The following is a 23027-nucleotide window of genomic DNA, read 5'->3' as shown; positions in this document are numbered from 1 at the left end:
TGTTGCTTTCAAAAGTGACCTCTAATTTGGAAATGATCAATCAACTCTCCCTAGACTGGTCTTACTTTCCAAGGATTTTGAGCAGCAGTAGTTCCATTGACATCCTTTATATCTGTGCACCTGTGAAAAGTTTTACCTTGGTCATTGACTGTTACTCTTTTTTCAAATACGATGTTTGAAAAATGAAGTTGAAGTGATGGATATAAAGTGAAAGAGGTCTACAGTGAAGCAGAAACATAAGATTTCAAAGGTAAAGCTTAGAGCTTAATCTTCCAATTGTAAAAAAGAAGTTTTTTTGGATCAATTAATGAATGGGACCTTTTATTTTTGTTTAAGAAACAGTAGTAACTAAAGAAATACGCAACTCTGATTAGCCATGGAGAATAGCATATCACATTCTGCTTGTATCTTTGTGACTATTTCTTTGAATTTTTAATTTACAAATACTGTATGGATTTCTTTGTCCCTCTTGTAACTCAGTGGCTTGCAGCTGTCTGCTTTTCTTCAGTATTCTTAATCCACCTGTTCTAATGACAGAGTGAATGCAAGAAGCTGGATATGCATGGCCCTTGCCTGGCATGGATGCCCCTCACTGTTGTAAGGGATATTCCAAAATAAAGACTTCTCCAATTTATAAATACAGTTTACTGTCAACTAGGTAAAAGCGTTCACTGCTGTGATTTGTTCAAGCTCTGCCAGTTCTGACATTGCTCTTGTTATCTTCCTTAGTCAGATAAGTCAGTCTCACTTTCTCTTACCTGTAAGAGGCTTGTTGTGGATTTTTAAGACACCTCTGTCAAATCAACTCCATGTCACATACAAGCCATTTTTAAATTAAATGAAATAGAACAAGTGGAAGGTCTCTCCTAGAACACTGTAAAAGACAACTGCATTAAACTTTCATGAATATAACTTAATGTGTTTGGAGTATAATAAAAAGTTGTTTAGCACTGTATAATGCCAAATTTGTTCAGGAAGTGTAACTTTTAAAATGACATTGCAATATTAATAAATGTTAAAAGATAGGTGCTTTATTTACTCATATATTACATGTTTCGAAAGCTTTGTGGAGGAAGAAATGTCTACAGAAAGCTGACATCCATTCATTATCTGTGCCTTAGTTTCATTTGTGCAGTGGGCTTGTAATTTAGCTGTTATCGTCAGTGTATTGTGTATTTCTGAACTTTCTGTAAGAATGAATTGTTTGTTTATGTTTCTCAGTGCTTGTATGTCATTCCTTGGGAAGAAAAGGACAGCAGGTGTGTTCTATATCAGTAGGAAAACTGAATTGTCCTCTATGGCAGGATGGTCCTGTGGCTTACATCTTCACTTGGCACACAGCTTAGTTTTTGGGCCTGAAAGGGATTCACTGGTCAATTGTGATCCTGAAGGCAACTAAAAAAGGCATCTGCAGGACAGCCTTCCTCTCATTTACAGTTATCGGATTGCAGCCAGTGCATAAAGTGGGCAGGTATAGGTGCTGTAGCCTAGAGTGAGCAGGTTCTCACTCTAGACTGAGTTGTTTGTGCAGTGAGCCGTTCTCAGGACTGAGTGCAGAAAATTGCACTGAAAGCTCTCATCCTTTAAAAGATGAACTGAAAGATGTATAGTGCTTTCTTTCCAACTTGACTGTGAATTTTACTTACACAGTTTGTCCACCAAGGTTAAAACAATATTCTGTTTTTGATGTGATGTAAACATATACTAGCAGACATGACTGACTTATTAAGAAGTAAGTTTACTTGCAGTCTTAACAAACAAACATATGTCTAGACTTAACATGCAGCATGTAAAGACCACCTAAGAAAAATACGCATTTTACCAGTCTTTCTGACTAAGTCTTGCACTGTGCAATAGACAGATGTTGGGAAACAGAAGGTCAGTAGTTCTCTCAGTGCTGCATCTGTCTTATATCTCAAAATGTATACAAATATGAATAAGCAATGGGAATTTCTATAAATATCCTGAATAAAAAATAAAATAAAATCCGAGAGCATTTTAATTTAAACACTTGGAGAAATTTTTCAGTAAGACAGTTGAAGAAGACACTGTGACTACTAAAAGAGTGTTTAAAATAAATGCCCTTTCTTTTTTATGGGCTTATTTTGGGCTACAGCCTCCAAAGGCTCCCACATGGATTAACATGTCTGAACATGTTTCGTCTGTGCCAGACAGCACAGCTGGTACCAGCCCAAAACTGACCTCTCCCATCAGAGGATTTCTGTAAGTGGATGACCTTCATGGGTAAATTTCCTGCTGATGTCAAAGAAAACCTTCCTGGCACAGAATGTCAAAACAGTGTGTTTAAAATTCTACTTCTTATGTATGTTTCTTAAGCATGTTCTGCAAAGTTACTTATACTGTTTACAAATGAGAAGACAGGAAATTATTCTTCACATTCTGGGAGTTTTGAACAAGGTCTGTGTAGTACTGTGACAGAGCCAGGGTACGTAGCATGATTTGAAGACATTTTGGGAGCCTTGTTAGAACAGATCTTTAAGACTTATTCAACTGAATTGTCAGTTTAATTTTGTAGGAGCAGAAACATTTTCGTCTGTTTCCTTCTGTGCAGAAGTGAAAGACGACTAAGATATTTCCAAAATCAGAATAGAGTCCTGAAAAGGGTTATGAATATGTGTGTGTGTGAGGGAGAGTGCTTGTAGGAGAACCTAGTATTAAAGGAGAATGGAATTTTCCTTTCTTAATATTAATAGTCTTGTAATTTACCATTGAAGCTCTTTGTTTACTGCGAGCATGAGAAATCACTTTTGCTTTCAAATAGTACACTGCAGTCAAAACAGAATGAAATTTTTTAAGTGATTTCTAGAATATATAAAAAGTACCGAAATATATATTTCATGTTCTGGTAATTTCCAGTATAAGAATAGTCCAGGTGTAAAGAATATCCAATTTCCAAAATCTAGTATTCTAAACTAAAAGAAGACAGAACCGGGTTGCTTCCAGTGGTGTCAGGACAGTGAGCACAGACTGATACACAGAAGGTTCCGTCCAAACATCAAGAGCCACTTTTTTACTGTGTGGGTGATGGAGCACTGGCACAGGCTGCCCAGAGATGTTGTGGTCTTCTCGTGGGAGACCTCCAAAAGCTGCGTGAGCATGGTCCTGGGCACCCTGCTTTGTGTGTCCCTGCTTGGGATCTTGTGGCCCCTGCCAATGTCAGCCATGCTGTAGTAGATCTGTTTCTATGGCATACTGTAGTTTCTTCTTCTAAATTTTCTTTTACTCTATAGCTATGAACACTACCTTGAAACTGTAAGAGTGCTTTTCTTCTTTGTGAAAACTGCATAGAAAAATTAGTAATTCTAAGTCTCTAAAATACACAGAATGTTTTGTACAAGAGATAAACCAATGATAGTGTAAGGAAGTCCAAATCCTGATAACATCATTAGGAAGCAACCAAAATAGATCTCGTCTGATCAGTGTGATTGTCTAGGTGATAAAATGAGTAAGTCTGTTGTTGGGAGTAGGGCTGCAAATGCCATTTACTTCCATTTTAAGAAGATTTTTAACACCATGTTTTCAGTATTGTTTTACCCCGAGTCCCAAGAGGAGTGGTGTGAGCATTGGATTTGTTAGTATGGAGAAGGGATGTCATTGTCCGGACCTAATGTAAGCCACCAGTACCTACATAGAGGCTCTCAGGATGGAACCAGGCACTTCAGAGGTTGGTTTGGTGAGAGGACAGGAGACTGTGCATAGTTTGGAACAAGGGAGTGCTTGTCTGGAAAACACCGTGAGTAACATTGTCTTATCTCAAAGCTGACCTTGCTTTGGTCACACACTTGGTTTAGAGATCTTCTGTGGTGCCTACCAATCTGATTTATTTTATTTTATTTTTAGTGCTGCTATGCTCCTATGTTATGCCCCCCTCCAGCAAGACTAGGACTTGTTGCAGTACTGCAGGATTATGCCAGCACTATTGCAGTCCTGTAATTAGTGCAATTAACAAAAAAGTGGTGTGTAGTAATCTTAGTTTTGATTCTTTCATTTTTTCTTTTTCTTATAAATTCAAGAGATTATCCAACTAGAGAAACTGCACTATTTTTTTTTTCTTGGTCATTTTCTGAGCTATCCTGCTGACAACTCTGATTGAGAGAATGGGTGCAGTACTGCAGCGCTAAGGAGGTCGAAGAAGACACTGTGGAGCAAGCCAGTGACACTCCTAATGCCATTGTTTTCTTTATTATTTGGACAAATCAGAATACAGAAACTCCAATTTTAATTGCTGTCATAACAGAGTTTGGTGTCATGCTCTAGCAGTATTCACATCTGTGTTGTGTTTTGGTTGATGAACACAGGCATGCAGTGCCTTTTCAACCATCTGACCTCACTGTAAAAGAGCTAAAACAGGCTAATGACAGTTGGCCACGTGTGCAATCTGAATTAGTGGAGAGTCTTTTCACTGTAGTTGGTTCATAAGGTTTTTGTATTTTTTGTAAAAAGCCACAGGTCTTGCCTCTAATTAACGATAACCTTACCGAGACTTCGTTGAGTATGTATCTGTAGAGGCAAGTGAGGCAAACACCAGATCACCCTCTATTTTTTCTCCACTTACTACATCTCTTTTCTGTTAAAATAAATTCTCCCTGACAGTTTCTACTGAATAACAGAACTTATTTCCTTCTATTTGTCCCACTCTTTATTTTCTACTTCCCCCTCTGACTTCATAGATCACTTTTATTGCTGGAAACTTAGGTTTTCTCTGTTGCAGTGCCCATGTGGGGCTCTAGGCTGGAACAGGAAATGTCCCTTTTTGAAGGTGGGAGGGTGGAAACTTCCAGCGCTTTGTTTCTTGTTTAAGCTTTGTTTTGTTTCCCTGCTACATGCATGCCCTGTGGCTCCTTCTGACGTTTCTTTGTTGCACTTGAAATTCTTGGCAGATCATTAATGGCGCAGTCTACTACTGAAATTCTTTTGTGCCATTTTGTGCTCTGATATTCAAAGGTAAATCTTCTCCTCCAGGGAAAAGCTTGCTTCATAAAACCAAGTCTTTATTTAATTTGGTTCTGTTCATATACTGAGAAGACTCTGTGTGAAATTCAGTAACACAGCAGGCTATTATTACAATGTACTTCAGTGAACAGTAACAGCCATTCGTATGGATCTGCAGCAAAATCACTGTCTTTACTGGTGGAGCTTAACAGGCAGGGAATGGGACACAGTCTAATGTACTCTGCTGTGATGTTAAAAACAAACAAATATATAAGCATGGGGACACTGTCTTTCCTAGAACAAGACGTGGTCTCTCTCTTCCTAAGCCAGGGCAAAATTTGGAGGCTAAAATAAGCTTGTAACCTTTATAAGTTTTGTATTTGTTATATATAGGTTCATTGAAAATGCCAGGAGTTCCTGATTGCCATCCATTCCCTTCCTCCTTTATTGACAAGGAGGAGTTAACTATGTATACGCATATGAGTGCTGGTAAAAATAGTAGTAGTAATAAAATAGTAATGAAAAGATTTTTTTGTGTCTCAGCCAGAAAGGGCATGAATAACCTTAGGGATTACTGCAGTGCATCTGGAGACCATGGCTACGTGCTTAGCAGATGGTTAGTCTTTTCTTTATCGGTGTTCTGTACTACCTGCAACCAAGCCCCAGATTCTGTGAGAATCTGCAGTATGTGTGTGAGAATTTCACCTCACAGGGACTCTGAGCACTGTGTCGACTGGTTTTATTATGTGAAAGACATAATTGTTTTAGCTGCTGCCAAAGCACATCTCTCATCATGTACTTGCATTTGCTTGTTGACTTTACCAAAGAAACTTTCACCTTTTGCCTTATTCTCACTTTTATCACAGCTTTATTTGGATACTGTACATGTCAACAGCTGTTTTTAGTGATTCTGTTAGGTCTGGTATGAAGGAGAAAATGAAGTTTTCACACAGCAAGGAGTCACGGACTCTCTGTCCTGAAGATTTTACTTCCTTTGGGAGTTGACTCTTAAAATATTTATGAAAGAGGGTGCGAAATTACATGTTTTGGATTTGAATCTCAAACAGATGACTGAAGTGACATGAGAATAGCTCATGGTATGGAACGTTGTGTAGAGTACGCCTGTTAGCATCCCACACACTGAGGAAAACAAACTCTTAATAATAAAGAGTTACAGATCGCATGGAGTGCAGGGCTTTCCAATACATTTCTAACCAAGAGAAATAGATAAAAGCTACATTAGTTACTGTGATACTGTTGGTCAGAAATTCTCAAACTCAGAAATTTGGATTCCTGTAAATAATACACACTTCAAAGGCAGAGTGATGATGTTTTCATGTGTTTGTATGTAATACACATATATGTGTATATAATATTTTCCTATATATATAGCTTACTAGTGTAATATATAAACAACTTTTACCCTAGCATATTTGCCTGTGAGACTAGTAAAAGTTTTCATGTTTTTCATCACTACAGCAATTAATATCACTCAGTTGTGTTTCTGAGAAGTATGGACTTTGTTGTTGATGAACCTGCACTAGTATTAGGGTTTTTATTAGGGTTTTGGTGTCCAAATAGTGTTTATTACCATTAAAACAATATCATGAGGTTGCCAAAATGTTACAGTGGTGGGATTTAAGAATTGCTCCTTTCTGTTTCTTTTGCTTGGTATTGTGGATCTCAAAGACAGGACTTCAGCATCATGGGATCCTGCTAATCTGTCTGTGCTCTTGAAGGCATTTATTACAAATTGGCATTTATTTCCATCTCCAACTAAGAAAGTTCATCATTATCTTCCTACTACTCCAGTATGACTTTTAACTGAATTGTCTTAAACATTACTAATCATTATAGCTTATACAGGTTAAAGGACAACCATAAACACTGTAATTAATATTCTTTATGGGATTTACAGGGATTATTATTTGCTCCTTCTTTACATTTTCTTCAAGTTTTTCATATTTTTTTCACTTTTTACAATGTGCTTTCCATCTAGGTGGAGTGAGAGTGCAGCCCCATGCTTTGGGTATTTTTTGCCTTCAACACCACTACGAATATTGTGATTGTAGGTAGTAAAATTTGCCTGTCGACCCTGCCCTGAAACTGACGGAACGCTGTGTGTGGATAGACTTCTCAGTGCAAGGTGGCATGATTAAGATATCATTACGTGTCACTTTTTTCTTTTGTAACTCATCTGGTTCCTCAGATGGGTAGACTCACATGCTGTGTGTCTCCTGTAGAGTGTGTGATCACTTCCTTGCTGTGTCTGAGTGGTTTCAATGTCCTGCAGAATCTGGAGAGTAACTATAAAATACATAAAACAAGTTTATCCTGATAGGAAGTGAGCTGGGTCACAGATTATCTTTAAGGTCCACTGAACATCGCCCTTTGACTTGGAAGACTGCTGGCATTTTGCAGTGAGGTGAATCTGAGTGGATAGAGACAGAGGAGACAAATATAACCTCTTAACACTCATTAAATATTCATTCTGAAAGGTTTTCTTTCACCATGTGGACCTGAAAAGCTGCCCTCTCTTCCTCAAGCACTGAAATCTGCCTCAGCTATGATTTTTTTGTTAGTGATTACTGATACCTGGTGAAACTATTGTAGCTGATGAGCCATGAGTATAAAAGGTCACGTCTAATTGGTACCTCTGATTAAAGAAAATGGAAGAGACTGCAGGCTTTAGGAACACATACAGTATCTACTTTCAGCACATACAAATATCTCAATTTTTTTTAGATAAACTGAAGAATTGTTGGGGTTTCTTATAGGGTGTGTTCACAGCATCTTGTTTTTCTCTACAAAGGTACACAGTGAGGAGAAGTGAGGAGCAAGAGGATGAATTCAGCCATTTTTGTGCATTAGAAGTACTTAAAATAATAAACATTTGAACTTATCTTTATTTACACAGACCTATCCACCTTGGCATCATTTTTTTTCCTGAAGGAGCAGTTTTTCTGTCTGCAAGGCGCTGGATTTGTTAGCAGATTTAGAAACAGGTCTTGCAGAACAATTAACTAGTCTTGCTTTTTAAAGGCTGCTTGAAACTCAGTAAAGGAGAGTAGTTGACCTTTGTCTTTTGGCATCAGTCCAACAGAATACTAGAGAATATACTTTACTTTCAGGTTTGCACGAAACCCCTGAGATTTAAATGGAAACATGAAAAGTTATTATGTATATTAAAATAATATAGAAGAAAGAAAAATTTCATGAAGTACTAGTTTTTCCATTACTTCAGTGTTTTATCTTTCCCCCCATTTTATTATGTGCTATCCTCTGTTTGGCTCTGAGCCCTTGTATAAAACACATGTCCTGTAAAGGAGAAATTTAAGTTGTAGTGTGACTGGGTCAGCATTCTCTTAGCACAAGCCTCCCAGGTTTCTTCTCTTCATAAATCTCAGCATGGGTGGTATGCTTGAACAGGGCTGAGAAGATTTGGAAGGAGGAGGAGAAATACAGCTCAGAAAACTGGATTGTTTTTCCACAGACAGTACTGTAGTTTGAAATCATGTAAGATCCTGTAAAGTTTCTGGACAGTGCTCCATCTCAGAATATTCAGAAAAGCCTGTACCATGCTGACATCACACAACATTTTCTGTGGAAGTTTGAGTAAGCCCATATGCCCGTGTGGTATATAACACAGAGCAATATAGATATTCTATCTAGAGTCCCGCTGCCTGTGTGTTTGTGCTAGTGAAGCACCAAATCTGTGCTGTGAAGGAGACCAAACAACATCGGTGTCACACTGATGGGACCAGTCTGCTTCCTGCAAAACAGATAAGCTTCTTTACTGTGAGGCTAGAGATCTCTGAATAGTGCTGTGTGCACAATATGCTTTATTATCACTTGAGCCTTCACTGCTGCCTATGGTTCGTGGGGGTTCAGCAAAACCTAAATCTCTTTAGTCCTCTCCACTCAGTAAAACTTGGACTGTGAGTTTTGTAGAGCTGTACCTGAGAAATACTGCAGATTTGTTTCTGGTCTTCTTCCTTGTTTCTTGTCAGGACTGCTTTCCCTCATACATAACAGGAAAGGACACTAGTACAAATGCTAAGAATAAAATCTTGCTGTTAGCAAACTCAGTCCAGATATAGACATTCAGACTGATAGTCTGGATTTAATTTTAAACACCACGCATTCAATCTGACTTTTAACATTCAGTAGGGGAGAAGGGAAGGGAAGGTGCTGGCCATGTAAGGAGTTCAATATAGGTGAAATTACGAATAGCTTGAAAACAATTTTTTTCAGCTAACTAATTCTTAGTAAAGTGTGACTGAGGATTGCTTCTAGCGGTTAGATGTGAATTCACATTTGGCCTGATTCCAATGCCTACAGGAACAGTACAAATACTTATTTTATAGTGAAATGTTTCTCACTGTCATTAAGTTAATTTTTCTTTTGAAAAGGGCAGGCATGATTTTTTTTTCTCTTGACCTGCATTTATTATTGTAGAATTCCACATTTGAAAGCAGTTTCAAGTGACTGTGCTCACAGCAAGCACCACAGGTCAGCATTTATTTGTTCTTATTTTATTCCAATTATACAAATGTCTGGATTTGAGCAATTGTGTCAATTTCTGATTTTTTTATGAACATTTGTTCTGTGCTGAAATCTGTCAAAGGCTGAGATTTTTTAAAAGCTGACAGAGGAGATTTTTGGAGGGTGTCTGGAGACTGCAAAGCATGGTGTGTTTTGTACTCTGAGCTACAATGATTTTCTGCTGACAGTGCTGTCCTTACCATGATAGCTAAGCTGAGCAGCAGCAGATGTTAGGCTCATTGGCCGTTTTCCTGTCTGAAGGAGGAATTTTTGAGAAAGTACACTGTTTCTTGGTAGAATTCCTTTCAGGTTGTAGGTCCTTGAAAAGATGGAAACGTAGGCAGTTTATGTATGTACAAACATTGATTAAATTGAATTAAGCACATAGCTGTTCAGAGAGCTTTTGTCTCCTCTGGAATCTCATTGCTAGGACTCTTTGCTGTCATCCATACTTGGCAAGGGAACTTAGAACCAAAGCTGAATTAAAGACCTTATTAGCTAAGCCAATCAGGCCTCCTTCAGCAGAACTTCTTGAAATTGAATTAGCTCCTCGGATAAAGATAACTTCAGTTCCTCATAGTCCCCTGAACCACAAGCTGGTATTGGTGACAGTCTCACTGTGACAATATATATGTAAACTGGCACTACTGGTAATTTTAATGTTGGCGGCGATTTCTTACTGTGGTTGCTACAACAAAAACCTACTTGCAGCACTTGTAAACGTGAGGTGAAAAGATTGAGTCTTGCATGCTGTCTCCTTATTTTATACATGAAAGGTGCACTTACTGTGCCTGGCTATCAGTTAATTCTACATCAGTCGTATTTCACTCCAGAGCAAATTAGGACTGAAGTACAGTGTCCATAAAAACTGTCTTTATACATACAACCCAGAGTGGACAGGATTATCACATCAGTTCTGAAGGTAAAGCAATGAGCTGTGCAGGCCATTTGCTTTGATCTTTTTCTCTCTGAACAGCAGGGAAAAAGCAGAGGCTTTCTGCAGCACTTTTATAGAATTCTGAGGTAGAGCTGTGCGGCAGCTGCTGGCCTGTGTGAAAATTCATTTAGCATCAGCAGTACGTAGTTAAACAAGAGTGAACTTTTATCACCTGTGATTGCATCACAAAATAGCCTGTTGACTTTGGGGCATAAATTGGGGCAATACCATTGTTTTCTGAAGGGTCTTGTGCTTCAAAAACTGCTGTGTTTTTGCCTTTGTTTTGTTTGTTTGCAAGGGCCTTGTAATATTGTCTTTGGTGTTACAAACTGTCTGTGCAAGAAGATTGTGTTGTCACTGGAAATATTAAACTGTGAGTTCATACCGTGGCCTATAGGTGGCAACAAGGAATGTAAATGACTTCAGGGCCCAACTGTGCATTTCAGAGTCTGAGTTTCCTGATGAGTGTTTCTTAACTCTTCTGTAGGTGTTGCAAGTCTTCTCAAGTCTGCTTATACAGAGGTCAGTAAAATCCAGTGAACTTGAGTGATCCAAAGGGAGACACTACGTTTTTAATTTGTTTGGCTTTTAGGAATTTAAAGCCAAGGGGCTGACTTTCCATGCAGTAGTTCATGTCTATGGAGTATAGTGGTGATTGTGCTGAAAATGAATGTGTTCTGTGTAGCTCAAATAAATTTCTGGTGTGTATGGTTGCTGTGTTACAAGGCATGAGAATGGTAGGTAGTGTTTATATGACTTAGTCTTTCTGCTGGGGTAATTTTAATTTGCACTGTTGAAAGCATTTAAACAGGGAAAGGCCATTGTGAGTCTGAGGTAGGAGAGGATATTGGAACAGTGAGCTGGCACTATGCTTGCTGTTGAATGAATTCCATGAAGCTCCATTGATAGAAAGGGAATTCAAATTGTCCCAAATTAAATTTAATAAGGATGTGATTTCTGCATTTAATAGCAATCTGTAACCATCGTCAGAACTATTGTCAGGCAAGAAAATCCACCTGAAATTGCCTATTTTCATGACAGAAGCAATTCCAGACACCAGTGCTTAGTTCAGTGTACTTTTAGTCCACTTGCAGAAGCATTTTACAGCTACAACTTTGCAGGGGTAGGGAGACCCTTTGTAGCTAAGGCATTTCCATATGGTTTTTATTTGTCATTTTCTATTACTATAATCCTCTGTGAGAAAGAAAATAGCTCTTAAGTATCTTTTTTTTTTTCCTGCCTTGTTCTCCTGATAACCCCTCTGCCAACTGTCATATCTTAGTGGGATGTCCTGGTTATCTGTGTTATGTTCAAGCACTTAGCATTCCTCTGCTTTTTACTTAATAAATTAAAGACTGCGAGAGGATAACACTGTAATACTTGACCATAAAAGGGGGGTGGCTGTTGTTTTAGCTCTGCTCCTTGCACAATATGCAGTTGAAGCCTTTTATGGGAAGGTGCAGACAGAATGAAAACATCCAGAAGCAGAACATCTATTTCATATTATAGCTGGTGCCAGTGCTGGTGCTGTCATTACTACTGCTGTGAGTTTCTCACAGACTGCTAGGAGTTTCACCGTTACAAAGAAAAATGGGTGACTTGCTGATCAGATTGAAGAAGGTTAAGTCTGTTTAGTTTGTAATTCCTGCACCTTGAGAAATTGTGAGAATAGGAGAGAAGTCACCAAAGGTGACCAATTATTAAACTTCTAGAGATGAGAAATGATGTTGCAAGGAGACTTCCAGCATTATTGTGTTGAGAACACAGAATAAGCGGAAACATCATGCAGTGAGAATGGAGCAGGGACCTTGTAGTGGATAAAGCAATGAATATTTTGTTCAAGGAAGATAAAAAAAATTTCAACTATTATGAATTATGAATGTTGGAGAGAAAATGAAGTGATTAATGCAAATATTGGATGGAGAAGAAAATGTGGTGATGTGATAGGCATTCAGTTTTGTATGTCATCTCAGTACTCCAAAAGAATCAAATTTTGGGTCTGATTGCAAGTACACTTAAGTTCATTACAACAAAGGCTGTACAATACAGTACGAGAAGAGAAGAAGCAGAATCTGTAATTGAAGGAAAGAAAAACTGTAGGAAAGCATAAGCCAGTTATTTTGATCTCAGGATTGAAAAGTATTACAGACATTTTGAATCATTTCACCTCATAAAATATCAAATAAAGACTGCATTTTTTGCCAAGGCTAGACCGTACCAAGACTGTTATTTTCAGCTAGAGAAATTATTTTATTGATAAACCAGGTACATATCCTTACCTCAAATATTTTACCAAGAAAGACTAAAGAATTTGGAAGAAAAATTGGTTTTCTTAGTTTCAGTCAAATCATAGACTTTAAAAAATAAAGTATGCCTTAGGCCTTAAATTGAATCAGGTTTTTAATTAGCTGGAGATTACATAACATGGTCTATTTCAGTGGCTAAAGGTGAGGTTTAGAATACCCAGCGTGAAACTTTTTTCTTTTATAGCCAGTACCTCTGAAAGAAGCAGTTACAGTGATATTCTGAGGAACTGCACTACTACATACTTTCCAACAGTGACCCATACTTGTGCCTCTCAGATTCCTTTGATTTCTGTTGACTTAGTGCTCAGAGTGCTTATCCTCCTGCAGAATTGGACTCTTTGCTGCCTAAGGTTAAGCACCTCATCTGCCTCTGCTACACAGAGAGGAGTGGGGTGGAAAAAAATGTATCCATGAAATACCAGTCTGCATTTTGAGATCTGCTCACTCAGGTGTCCGTGAGCACGTTTCATGTGAGCAGTTGACGCCTGCAGATGGTGGAAGATGAGAGGAAGACACTCAGTAGCCACTTCTTTCGTGTTCCTTTCATTACAATCTCCTTCTCTTTTTTTCCCACTAAGACTCCAGTGAGTGCAGTGCTGCATTTTACCCTAGCCAGCATTTCACCTGCAGTGCAAAACTCTAGCCAGTCATCTACTGTCCATGAGAGCTGTGAAAGAAAGCCCTTCCCCTCATTGTTGTGACCTTTATCTTTGGAATGAATGGGTGTCATGATTCTGGCAGGGCAGTTTTCTTTAATTGACTGATCTATTCTCAGAAGTTATAAAAGTTTCACTGAGCACAAGAAAGTCAGCTTGCCCCAGACCATTTGTTGTATCTCAATGACAGGTATTCATCAGGTCCTTTTGTGGCAATGTAGTTACAGGCTGGAGCAAACCCTCCTTTGGCTTTTGTGAACATAATGATTATTCCACTGCAATCAGTGGTATCTTTTTATTACAAAACTGCAGTGACTTACAGATGTACAGAGACTGATAGATACTGTTGAAGACTACTTCAACTATTAGTCCATTTGGGAAAAATAATCTGTTTCTACTGTGGACGGAAAGCTGAAAGAACAGTTTCATAAGGAGATTCCTTTAACTCATTTAAATATAGATATTTTTCAATGAGAAGTTACTTTTTTACACAGTTTAAGCAGGATAATATTTTCCTTAACAAAACAGAATCTAGAGTCCTGTACCTTGTATTTTCCTAATTAGGTGATCTGCGTATGGCTGTCAGCTGTGCATCTATAAGATAAGTTGTGTAGTTGTCTGCTTCAGAACAGGTAGATTTTCCACATCAGTCTCTTAAGATTTTCAGAAACAGTTTCAGAATTAACTGTTCTTTTTTTTTTTTCTGACAGGAAATTTTCAAAAGTTCTGATCTTCATTGTGAATTTTGTCATTATTTTCATTTTTAACTCTATTATGAGCTTTCCATTTCACAGTTCGGTGAGCCTTACTGCAGAACCTAAGGATCAACTTAACAGTTTTGCTTATCAATGCTATTTTCTGGTGTTGCTTTTTATTGTTGCATTGTGTGTTCTAATGCTTTAATAAAAAGTGGACGACAGGTATAGATAGTCAGCGACTAGCTCTTCAAAATAAAAGTGAGAGTAGAAGGGTAAATGTAACTACGTAACCATACAGTTATTTTAACTCACTTTATTATCTCCCCATGTAAGAACAGCTGCTGCTGCCTTGATTTTTTTTTTTTTTTAATTCACAAAACATAGTTTTAAATAGTATGTTTAACTACTCTTTGAAGTTTTTTCCTTTATTTTTCTACATACTGGGACCATGAATGCCCTTAGCTCTGCTGTGGACAGAATAATTGAAATGAATGCCCTGCAGTTTAGGCCCAAGTGTAAATACCTTGTGTCCCCTCTAGCAAGAGCTACTCAGTGCAGCAGAAGGCACAAGAAACTCTACCATGTATTCTCATTGACGTAGTGAGCGCTTACGCTGAGAGAAGGCAAACAGGAATACTGTTTGAAGTTAGTCCCATTAATGTCTGAGGTGATAAGAGCCAGAATGCCCATGGATTGCTGTATTCCTTCTGCATTGTTCATACTCACAGAACATATAAACACAGGTATATCGACTGCGTTGTTAGACATAAATAGAATGCCTCTGCTCAAACAGTTCAGGAAAATGAACCTACTCATATGGCATATTTTCTACCAGTCTTCTTGAGTTGCTCTGGAAATATATTCTTACCAGACCTTTTGACAACTCACACCTACACCCGAGAACTCAGAGGCTTAGCTATTGTCCCTGAAGGAGCACTGCTGCATTAGCACCTTGACAATGAGACATGGTACATATAAGGACATAAAAAATTCCCTCAGATGAGGCAGGCAATGTGTCCACAACTTCTTCAAGTTATAATCTCTTTATGGGACCAGTTCCAAAACTCACTTTCTGAGAGAAATGATATCCCACCTGATCAAGAGATCTCATATCGACAAAAAAAAACTAACTTCATTGTAACCCCTTGACTTTCCATTTCTAAGTCCTCAGAATTTAGGGATCACAGAACTCAGTCTCCCACTTTTAACATGGAGAAATTAAAGAGAAAATTAAATAACTGTGTATATGTGAGCTTGTTTGAGCTATCTTGTGAAGTTGCATTGCTAAAAACAGCATCGATTGTAATTTATGGATCTGTATTCCAGAACAAGAACATAGAGCATGACTTGTCAGCAGTTGTTCTTGCAGAATTAAATATTCCAGAAGCCCTCACTATAGTCTTTTCTTTGCTTAGTAGAATATGAAATTTACACTCCCCCTCATGCCCCCACCTATAATTTGTGTTTACCTTACATGTCTTTGGAGATGTAGTAATTTCAGCTCCTTCTTCTCAAGAGTGTTTTCCTGTAGCTCGCATTGTTATTTGTTTGAGCTGAGGTAGCGCATTTTTGCTCTTAGTCTGCAGCTTTGAGAATTTTGGGAACCCTCATTTGTCGTGTTTATAGGCTGCATGGTAAAGGTACATGTATTTGCTGGGATTTCCACTGGGTGATTCTTTGTTTCAGCAAAATGACAGTAAGAAAGAGGATACTTATTTTTCAGTGTGCTACAGGAAAATAGCTCTCATCTTCAGTGTCTAGTGATGTCACATTTAATGTAGGAATCTGAAGTATTATGTGCAGATATGAAGCAAGTACAATGTCTCTAAAAGCATCTGTTGAATGCTAGGATGGGTTTACATGTTTCTGAGATTCAGCTAAATGCAGAAGACTGTTGAATTGATCCATGCATTGGAGCTATGCCTTTGTTTACCAAAATTTATTCTGTGATGCCAATAATTGTTACTAGCAGACAGTGATTCTTTAAAACTGTCGTATTTAAAGCATACATTCTCCTCAGATTACTCAAACTGTAGGCAAAGATATGGGCAGGACAGGGATAAACCTGTTGGCTAAGGAGGTTGGGGAGGCGCCGTATGTTTTCTAATTAGCGTGCTACTTGGATAAGATGATAAGCCAGGCCTGTTAGGTATGATAATATTTGAATGTCTGTTCAGACTGTCAGTTTATTGCCCTTCTGAAGCTTTGTGGTGAGGACAAATTGTTGTGTGGTTTGCATTACTCAACTGGGATAGAACCCTTTTTACAGCCTTGAAAACAGAACTACTCCTTGCTCAAAGAAGTGACAGTTCAAAGGTGGGAAACAGGCATAGAGAGGAAAGTGAACCTTCTCCGGGCACAACTCAGAGCAGTTGTTGTTTTTGCTCAGAATATGGTGTACTGTCAAGTCTCTTACTTACTCGAACTTGGCCCTTCTTGCATAATACGTTGTAATGCCTTTTTCTGCAGTGCTGCTGATAAGTAGTTGTTAAAGTTGACCTGAATTTGCTGCTTCTACTAATTTACTCTGTTGAGAGTCAAGAACAAAAACAACAAAAGAATTGTAAGAAAGGATCTTGTATTTCAGTGTAAGCTTTATGTGTTTATATATATGTTATGTTTCTTTGCTTGAAAGGCTTAGTCTAAAATAAACCCAATACCAACAGGATCGTCATGTGTATTTTCAGAGCTGGCCTAATAGCCAGAAAACTTTGAGCAAGCTTAACAAGATCCTAAAAGCCTTTTGTGCTGGTCAAAACAGGTCCACCTGAGTGTATTCGTTCCCAAAATAGAGAAATTCAGAAAAGTGAAAGGGAAGGGATTTCCTTCTCCCAAAACCAGGATATTGGAACATTTCTGCAAACAGAGATATTTGTGGTGCATTGTTAGGCTACCTCAAGAGAATTGTGTTTGCTCTTCCAGCATGCTAACCATTGTTTTCTTTTGTATTGTTTTCTACTTTTTGGCAGGATGGTCCCATTCCCAGCCTGCACTTACTGCTACATACAGATTAAAATGCTTTTATGTTTTTGCTTTTTTGCAGAGCCAGCTATAAACCTGTTAAGCTCTGCACTGTATGACTTCTGTTATGCAGAGGTATATGTAAGGCCCAAAAATACAGCTGGTGCTGTATGAACACATAGAGTTATACACTTGCCTCTACCTGACATTAGAGAATGATACACAAGTTTAAGATTAAACACATTGATATGTTTTTACTCTATGTATTTCTTTCTAACTCTTTTCAAATAAGTACCAGCAATTCTTACTTGATTTCATTTATAAAATACCCTTTTTAGATATAAGATATAAAACAAAAATGAACACCTAGGCTGAATAGGAGACTTATATAGCAACAGATCTTTATTACATGGAAAAAAAAAAATTGGATTTGCAGATGGCACTGATTAACTAAAGATTTTGCAGATAATTCTGAAAGACTGCACTTTCATTCAGGTTTCAGAAAGGTCAGTATTTGCACATTTGGAATGCTCATCTTGTATACCTCAATATGCACCTGCTTTAAGAAAGAGCAGCGGCCTGTCTGAAAACAGGTCTCTCTGTTGATCAGAGAGGTGACTGCTTTAGCCTTGACTCATAAGTTCTAGGTGGATTATGTTAAGCAGGTTGAATCCCTCCTGGTCTACTTTGTCTGAGCTTGACTGTAGTTAAAATTAAGTATGAGGGCTATGAAAGTAATGTCTCCTGTATTATTATTACGTTGGCTCATGATGTCAGAAGTGGATATTGGTGGTATGACAGTAGAAGTTGAAACTTCCCACCAGTATTCTGTTACATATATGCTGTGTGACAGGTGGCAGCAGTGGGGCAGTTTGATGAAATGATGTCTGACATGGAAGTGCGTATGAAGCAGAGGTGTGGAATTGTATTCCTCTATGTGGAAAAAATTGCACCCACTGACATTCGTCAATGCTTGTTGGATATTTCTGGAGATCAAACAAAGAATGTGAGCCCAGTGAGATTGTGGGTGGTGTGTTTCAGCAGAGGTGACACTGACAGTGAGACAGACTTTTACAAGTGTGCCATGCAGGATGTTGTTCACTGCTGGTGAAAATGCACAGCTAATGGTGGTGACTGTGTTGAGAAACAGTGTTTTGTGGCAGGAAATTTACTCTATCAAATAGTGTTCTTGTGCACTTTGTTGTAGCTTCCATGAGAATAAATAGGAGGCATTACTTTAGGAGCAGCCTACATATATCATCTCAGTTATTCTTCTGTGAAAGATCCTTGTCTATCAGATTGACTATTCCTCATGTCCTATTTTTCATAGTAAGAAGCAGTTGACTGAAAATGCTGTGAGAGCAAGAATCAAGAGGAATGGTAATACTCAGTTTGTGTAAATCCTTGTAGCTTTGTAGAGGGCTCCTTAAAGGGGATTGCAAATCCGGCTTATAACAGAATCACATAAATGCTTTTTTTAGAACAGATGTTGTGCTTTGAAAACTCTCCTGTACTGGCTTGGCTTTGAATACATGAACAGAAGTGTCTTCCTAGCGTGTAGTTGTTGGCCTCCTGTGTTTTGTAAAGGAAGGTACTTCAACATAGTGATCAAACTTTAAGGAAAGCATTAATATAACAAAACTCTACATGTAACTTGGTCTGGCTCAATAACAAGAGAAATGTACTGGTAAAGCCTGTTTAGCTGAGGTTCCTACCTTTTCCAAAGCACTGCAGTGTATAAACTTATCTAGGTTCTTGCTGACAACAAGTTCTGAGGGATCAGTTTTGAATGGTCCTGTTCATCTGTTTTGTTTTGTTTTGTTTTATTTCATAGCTCAGCTGTTCTGAGATACAGCAAAACCTAGAATATTCCTTGACTGACCTCAAGCTATGTGTAAAAAACAAACAAACAAAAAACAACAATAACAACAAAAAAAACCACTTTCTTAAATGTGTGATGTTTTATTGTTTTATTGTGCCTTCTGCAGAGTGGCAAAAGTAATGAAGGTTCCTGTGTATGAAACACCAACAGGATGGAGATATTTTTCCAATCTCATGGATTCTGGACGTTGCTCACTCTGTGGGGAGGAAAGCTTTGGCACTGGTAAGTAGTACGTAATCAGACATTTCCGGAGACTTTTAATGACAGTAATTTTCCTAGGTACATCAAGTCAAAGCCAAAAAATAATAATAATAAAAAATTCAGCGAATTATCTTGTGCTTGAACAAAAGACTGTTATCTTTTCGTATTTTAGGCATCTAGTAGTCACTGCTGTCCATTTACCTGGAAGTATGAAAAATGTGAAAGATGGATATTGCCATGTGAAAGATGGTGGTCTTATCACTGACGTTCTGACAACCTTCAAAGGCATCTGCCACTGTATTCTGACTTGAATGTTATGTGGAAGGATGTCTCTAGTTCCACTGTAATAGTATTTTTTATGGGCCGCGATGGCATTTTGAGGGATTTTGCTTGTATTTGCATGCTTCTTGCAGACTGTTGTTTTTCCTAACATGAATCAGTGTACAAAGTGAGGAGTGTTATGTCTAATCAAACCTGTTACGTGCATCCCTTTTTTAGAACATTACAAATACTGGAAAACCAGATAGTGATAAAGTCATCACTAGAATAAATTCAGCTGCATATCAACACCTGTTCTCCCCTAAGTATTTCTCCCTTATCTGTCGCAAGAACCAGTCAAACAACAGAATGCAGAAAGATAAATCTGAGCTGCCCTCATTCAGAGTAAACCAGTGGCTTATGCTCTATAAACCTGAACAAATGTGGTTTTGTAGAATGAGAAAAACTGAACACATTTTACAGTGCTTCTTTTTTTCTTTCCTGGATTCTGGAACATAATTTATTTATTCTTTATGTTTTTTATTACTGTGGTTGTAATACGTGTGTTTTTGAATAATTGCATATCTGAATAACTTAACATACTGCATGGTTAATAACACGTATATTTTGATGCAAATTCCATGAAGTTTGATTTTTTTTTGTGTGTGTAGTTCCTTGACCACGGCTTTTCATAGAAAATTATTTGTTGTGCAGTGAAATATGATTAGAAATTATATATTGCTTTGATTTAGTTAACTCTGGAACTAAGTGACTATTAGGTGATTTAGGCCAGGATGCTGCTTGTTTAAAAATAGGGATATCTTTAAGCCATACACATTCCACTTTATGCAATAGCTGCTCATTAACTTTCTTCTAAGTATCTGGGCTGTGGTGAAAAAGCCAAGAATACATTAATTTTCTTTGGGGGTCTGTAATAATGAGTAAAGAATGTGTTTTGCTTTCTGTTCTGATTGTGAATCACTGTCCCATTACTAGCACCCTAGTTGCCTTGGCATGACTGCTGTGTCTGACACAGTTTGGTACTGCATTGGATAGGTTTTTTTCTAAGGGTTTTCTGCAAGGTCTTAGAATGACAGTTTTAGCTTGGGAAGGGGGACATTTTCAGAAGATTGTGTACCTTTCAGAACATGCTGTCATTTGTTCTTACATGCATTAGACTGCATCTCTGTTTGTGAGAGGTCTGAACCAGAGGGGAGGTTTTGGTTCATTTTTTACTACGTCATTTCTTCACTTCTCTCTGGATATTAAAGTTTCTCTTGCATATATATCCAAAGATGGTTATTTCCATGAAAGTTAGGTGGCCCTTGAGACATCAACGCTATGTCATTAGCACCTAAATTATTTGAAAATGAGCAACCCTGTTTTCACTGTCATGCTGTAGGAAGAGAAATATGTGATTTGTTTGGAATTAGCCTGTGGGAGTTTGACAGTGAGCTCCCACAGACTGAAGTACATCTGGATGCCCTAGCTAACTGAGTGTAGTGTGTCCTACTGCATGAAAAAGACCAACTAACGAATTTCCCTGGCACCTTGAAAAGACATGACCTCTACCCATGTGCATGCTCAGGTCTGCCTAAGTGTCAGTTATACTGATTTTCTGCAGATCAGCCATATAGAGATCAAGAGAATTGATTTCTGAGCTTGACCTACTGAAACACTGAGGATGTTGTGATTTGTTTTGACCTTATTTCTTTAATAACTGAAGTAGCAGATGCTTGTTGGAGTGGGGGAAGACAGACTATGAGAGATAAAGGAAGAGCCTATGGAGTTTGCCTATTCTTGGAAGTAGGCATATTTCAGTAAAGTCCTAAACCAATAGTATTTTGTACTGTAGCCTCTATTCTGATTTTGCAGCTCTCATCTCCTGACTTCATACCCATCTCTGCATTCTTAGTATTCTCTGTATTCCTGTTTTAATCTGATTCTTCTATCCCATTATTAATTCTTCATATTTCCACTAAATTCTGTCTCTTGTGAGTTGTAATGGTGCTTGAACAACGTGTTCGTGCATGATGTGGAGAGCTGTTCTACAGGAACAGGACCTGTGCATCTTGGTCCACTCTGATCAGCTTCCTATACCTAGAGAACTTCATTGGCAGTTCAGAAAGCCACCTGGCCTCTCATTTTTGACAATGCCATCTAAACAGTAGTATAAACTGTTGAGATTCCAGCCTATTGGCATGCAGACCACTGGGAGCATTGGGCCAGTCTATAGGTAGTTTTTGTGTAAATTAATAGTGGCAGAGCCTAGAGGGCAATTAGAATGATATCTAAAGTTTGTTTTTCTCTTTGCCTCAATTTTCTAATCATCTTTCAGTTCTCTGCAGCTGTCTGGAAAAACCACATATGCCAGGAGATTAATTAGTAAAACATAGGCTGGTGTGTAAATTACCAATACTTCAGCAATGTGAGCTGTTTTTAGCAATAAATATTTACCTTATTGCAAACCTTTTGGTAATGACGTAAGAGCTGCATCACCTTCACAAGTTTCTGCCAGTGTTGGGCATTTGGGTAAATTTTTTATCTTTCCGTCTCAGCTATTTAGGGAACTGAAATGACACATCTTAGTTTTCAGTGCAGAAGTTTTCAAGAAATATACTATATAGCAGCTCAGAGTGTGAAAATTACTGTTCTGTGCAAGAGAATGTGGATTTACGTATCCACATTTTACTGTCAAACTAACCATGCAGCACAGGAGACTGATTGGTTTTATACCTAGGTAATCCAGCCCAGCTGGAATTTCCAAACAGTACAGAGTCTTAGTTTTATAATATAAGGGATTTTGCACTGGCAAATAAATAAAAGCAAATTTTCTGCTATAAAAGGACAAAAGATTTTGAAAACATCCCTAGTGCTGCGTTTCCCAGACTTGTTTTCTGGCAGCTGATCTTGGAGCTCAACCAGTACTTTAAAATCTTCTTCCATTTTTGTAGTCGTGTGAGGAGCTTGTCAGATGAGGTTAGTAGCTTTCTGGTTCTATGACTAATGCTTAGGACACAGTTCAGAGAAGGGCATCTGCAGCAGCAATTAGTTTCTAAATTTCATCAGCAAAGAATTAATCAGGATTCAGAGAGCAGTGTGGTTGATTTATCTTTCTGCAGTTTAAGCCACTGCAGTAATTGATGTATCTTTCATAAACTTGCATGCTCCATCTCCAAATTTCCAGATGCCATTAACACCAATTGCTTTCTCCTGCAAGATTATGTGGAAGAAGAACTAGTGGAGAGTATAAAGATGGTCTGGTGCTGAAAATAATGAAAGCCTTTAAAGAGCTGTATGGTCTTACCTGTTACAGTAACGCAAGACCCCATTTGCCCAAAATACCATCAAGATTCAAATCACTGGAGGATAATTCTGTAAGGCTCAAACTGTGTGCAGACAAAATATTCTACTGTGAGTTTGTGTACATGCTTCAGTCTCACATTTGTTTTAAAATTTCATTTACAGAGTGCAATATGCTAGACAGAATAGGCTAATTTAGGGAAAAGCAATTACATTTTCTTCTTATATATGATCCTCAAGGCTCACTGTCTATCAAAATTGGAACTCTTCTCAGATAAATGAGACATATAAAAGAAAGCCTGCATGCCCAACAGCTTGACAGTATCA

At 38.1% G+C, this 23027-nt stretch overlaps 1 protein-coding gene across 1 annotated transcript in view; it reads right to left on the bottom strand.

Moving 5' to 3' along the window:
• KANK1 (KN motif and ankyrin repeat domains 1) overlaps positions 1 to 23027 on the bottom strand; it is a 404522-nt gene that overhangs the window by 114758 nt on the left and 266737 nt on the right. The gene's annotated exons all lie outside the window — the stretch shown is intronic.

The sequence above is a fragment of the Meleagris gallopavo genome, chromosome Z, assembly GCF_000146605.3.
Source record: "Meleagris gallopavo isolate NT-WF06-2002-E0010 breed Aviagen turkey brand Nicholas breeding stock chromosome Z, Turkey_5.1, whole genome shotgun sequence".
NCBI lineage: Eukaryota > Metazoa > Chordata > Aves > Galliformes > Phasianidae > Meleagris > Meleagris gallopavo.
The sequence above is the reverse complement of the archived record's forward strand: the minus strand, read 5'-3'. Positions and strand labels throughout refer to the sequence as shown.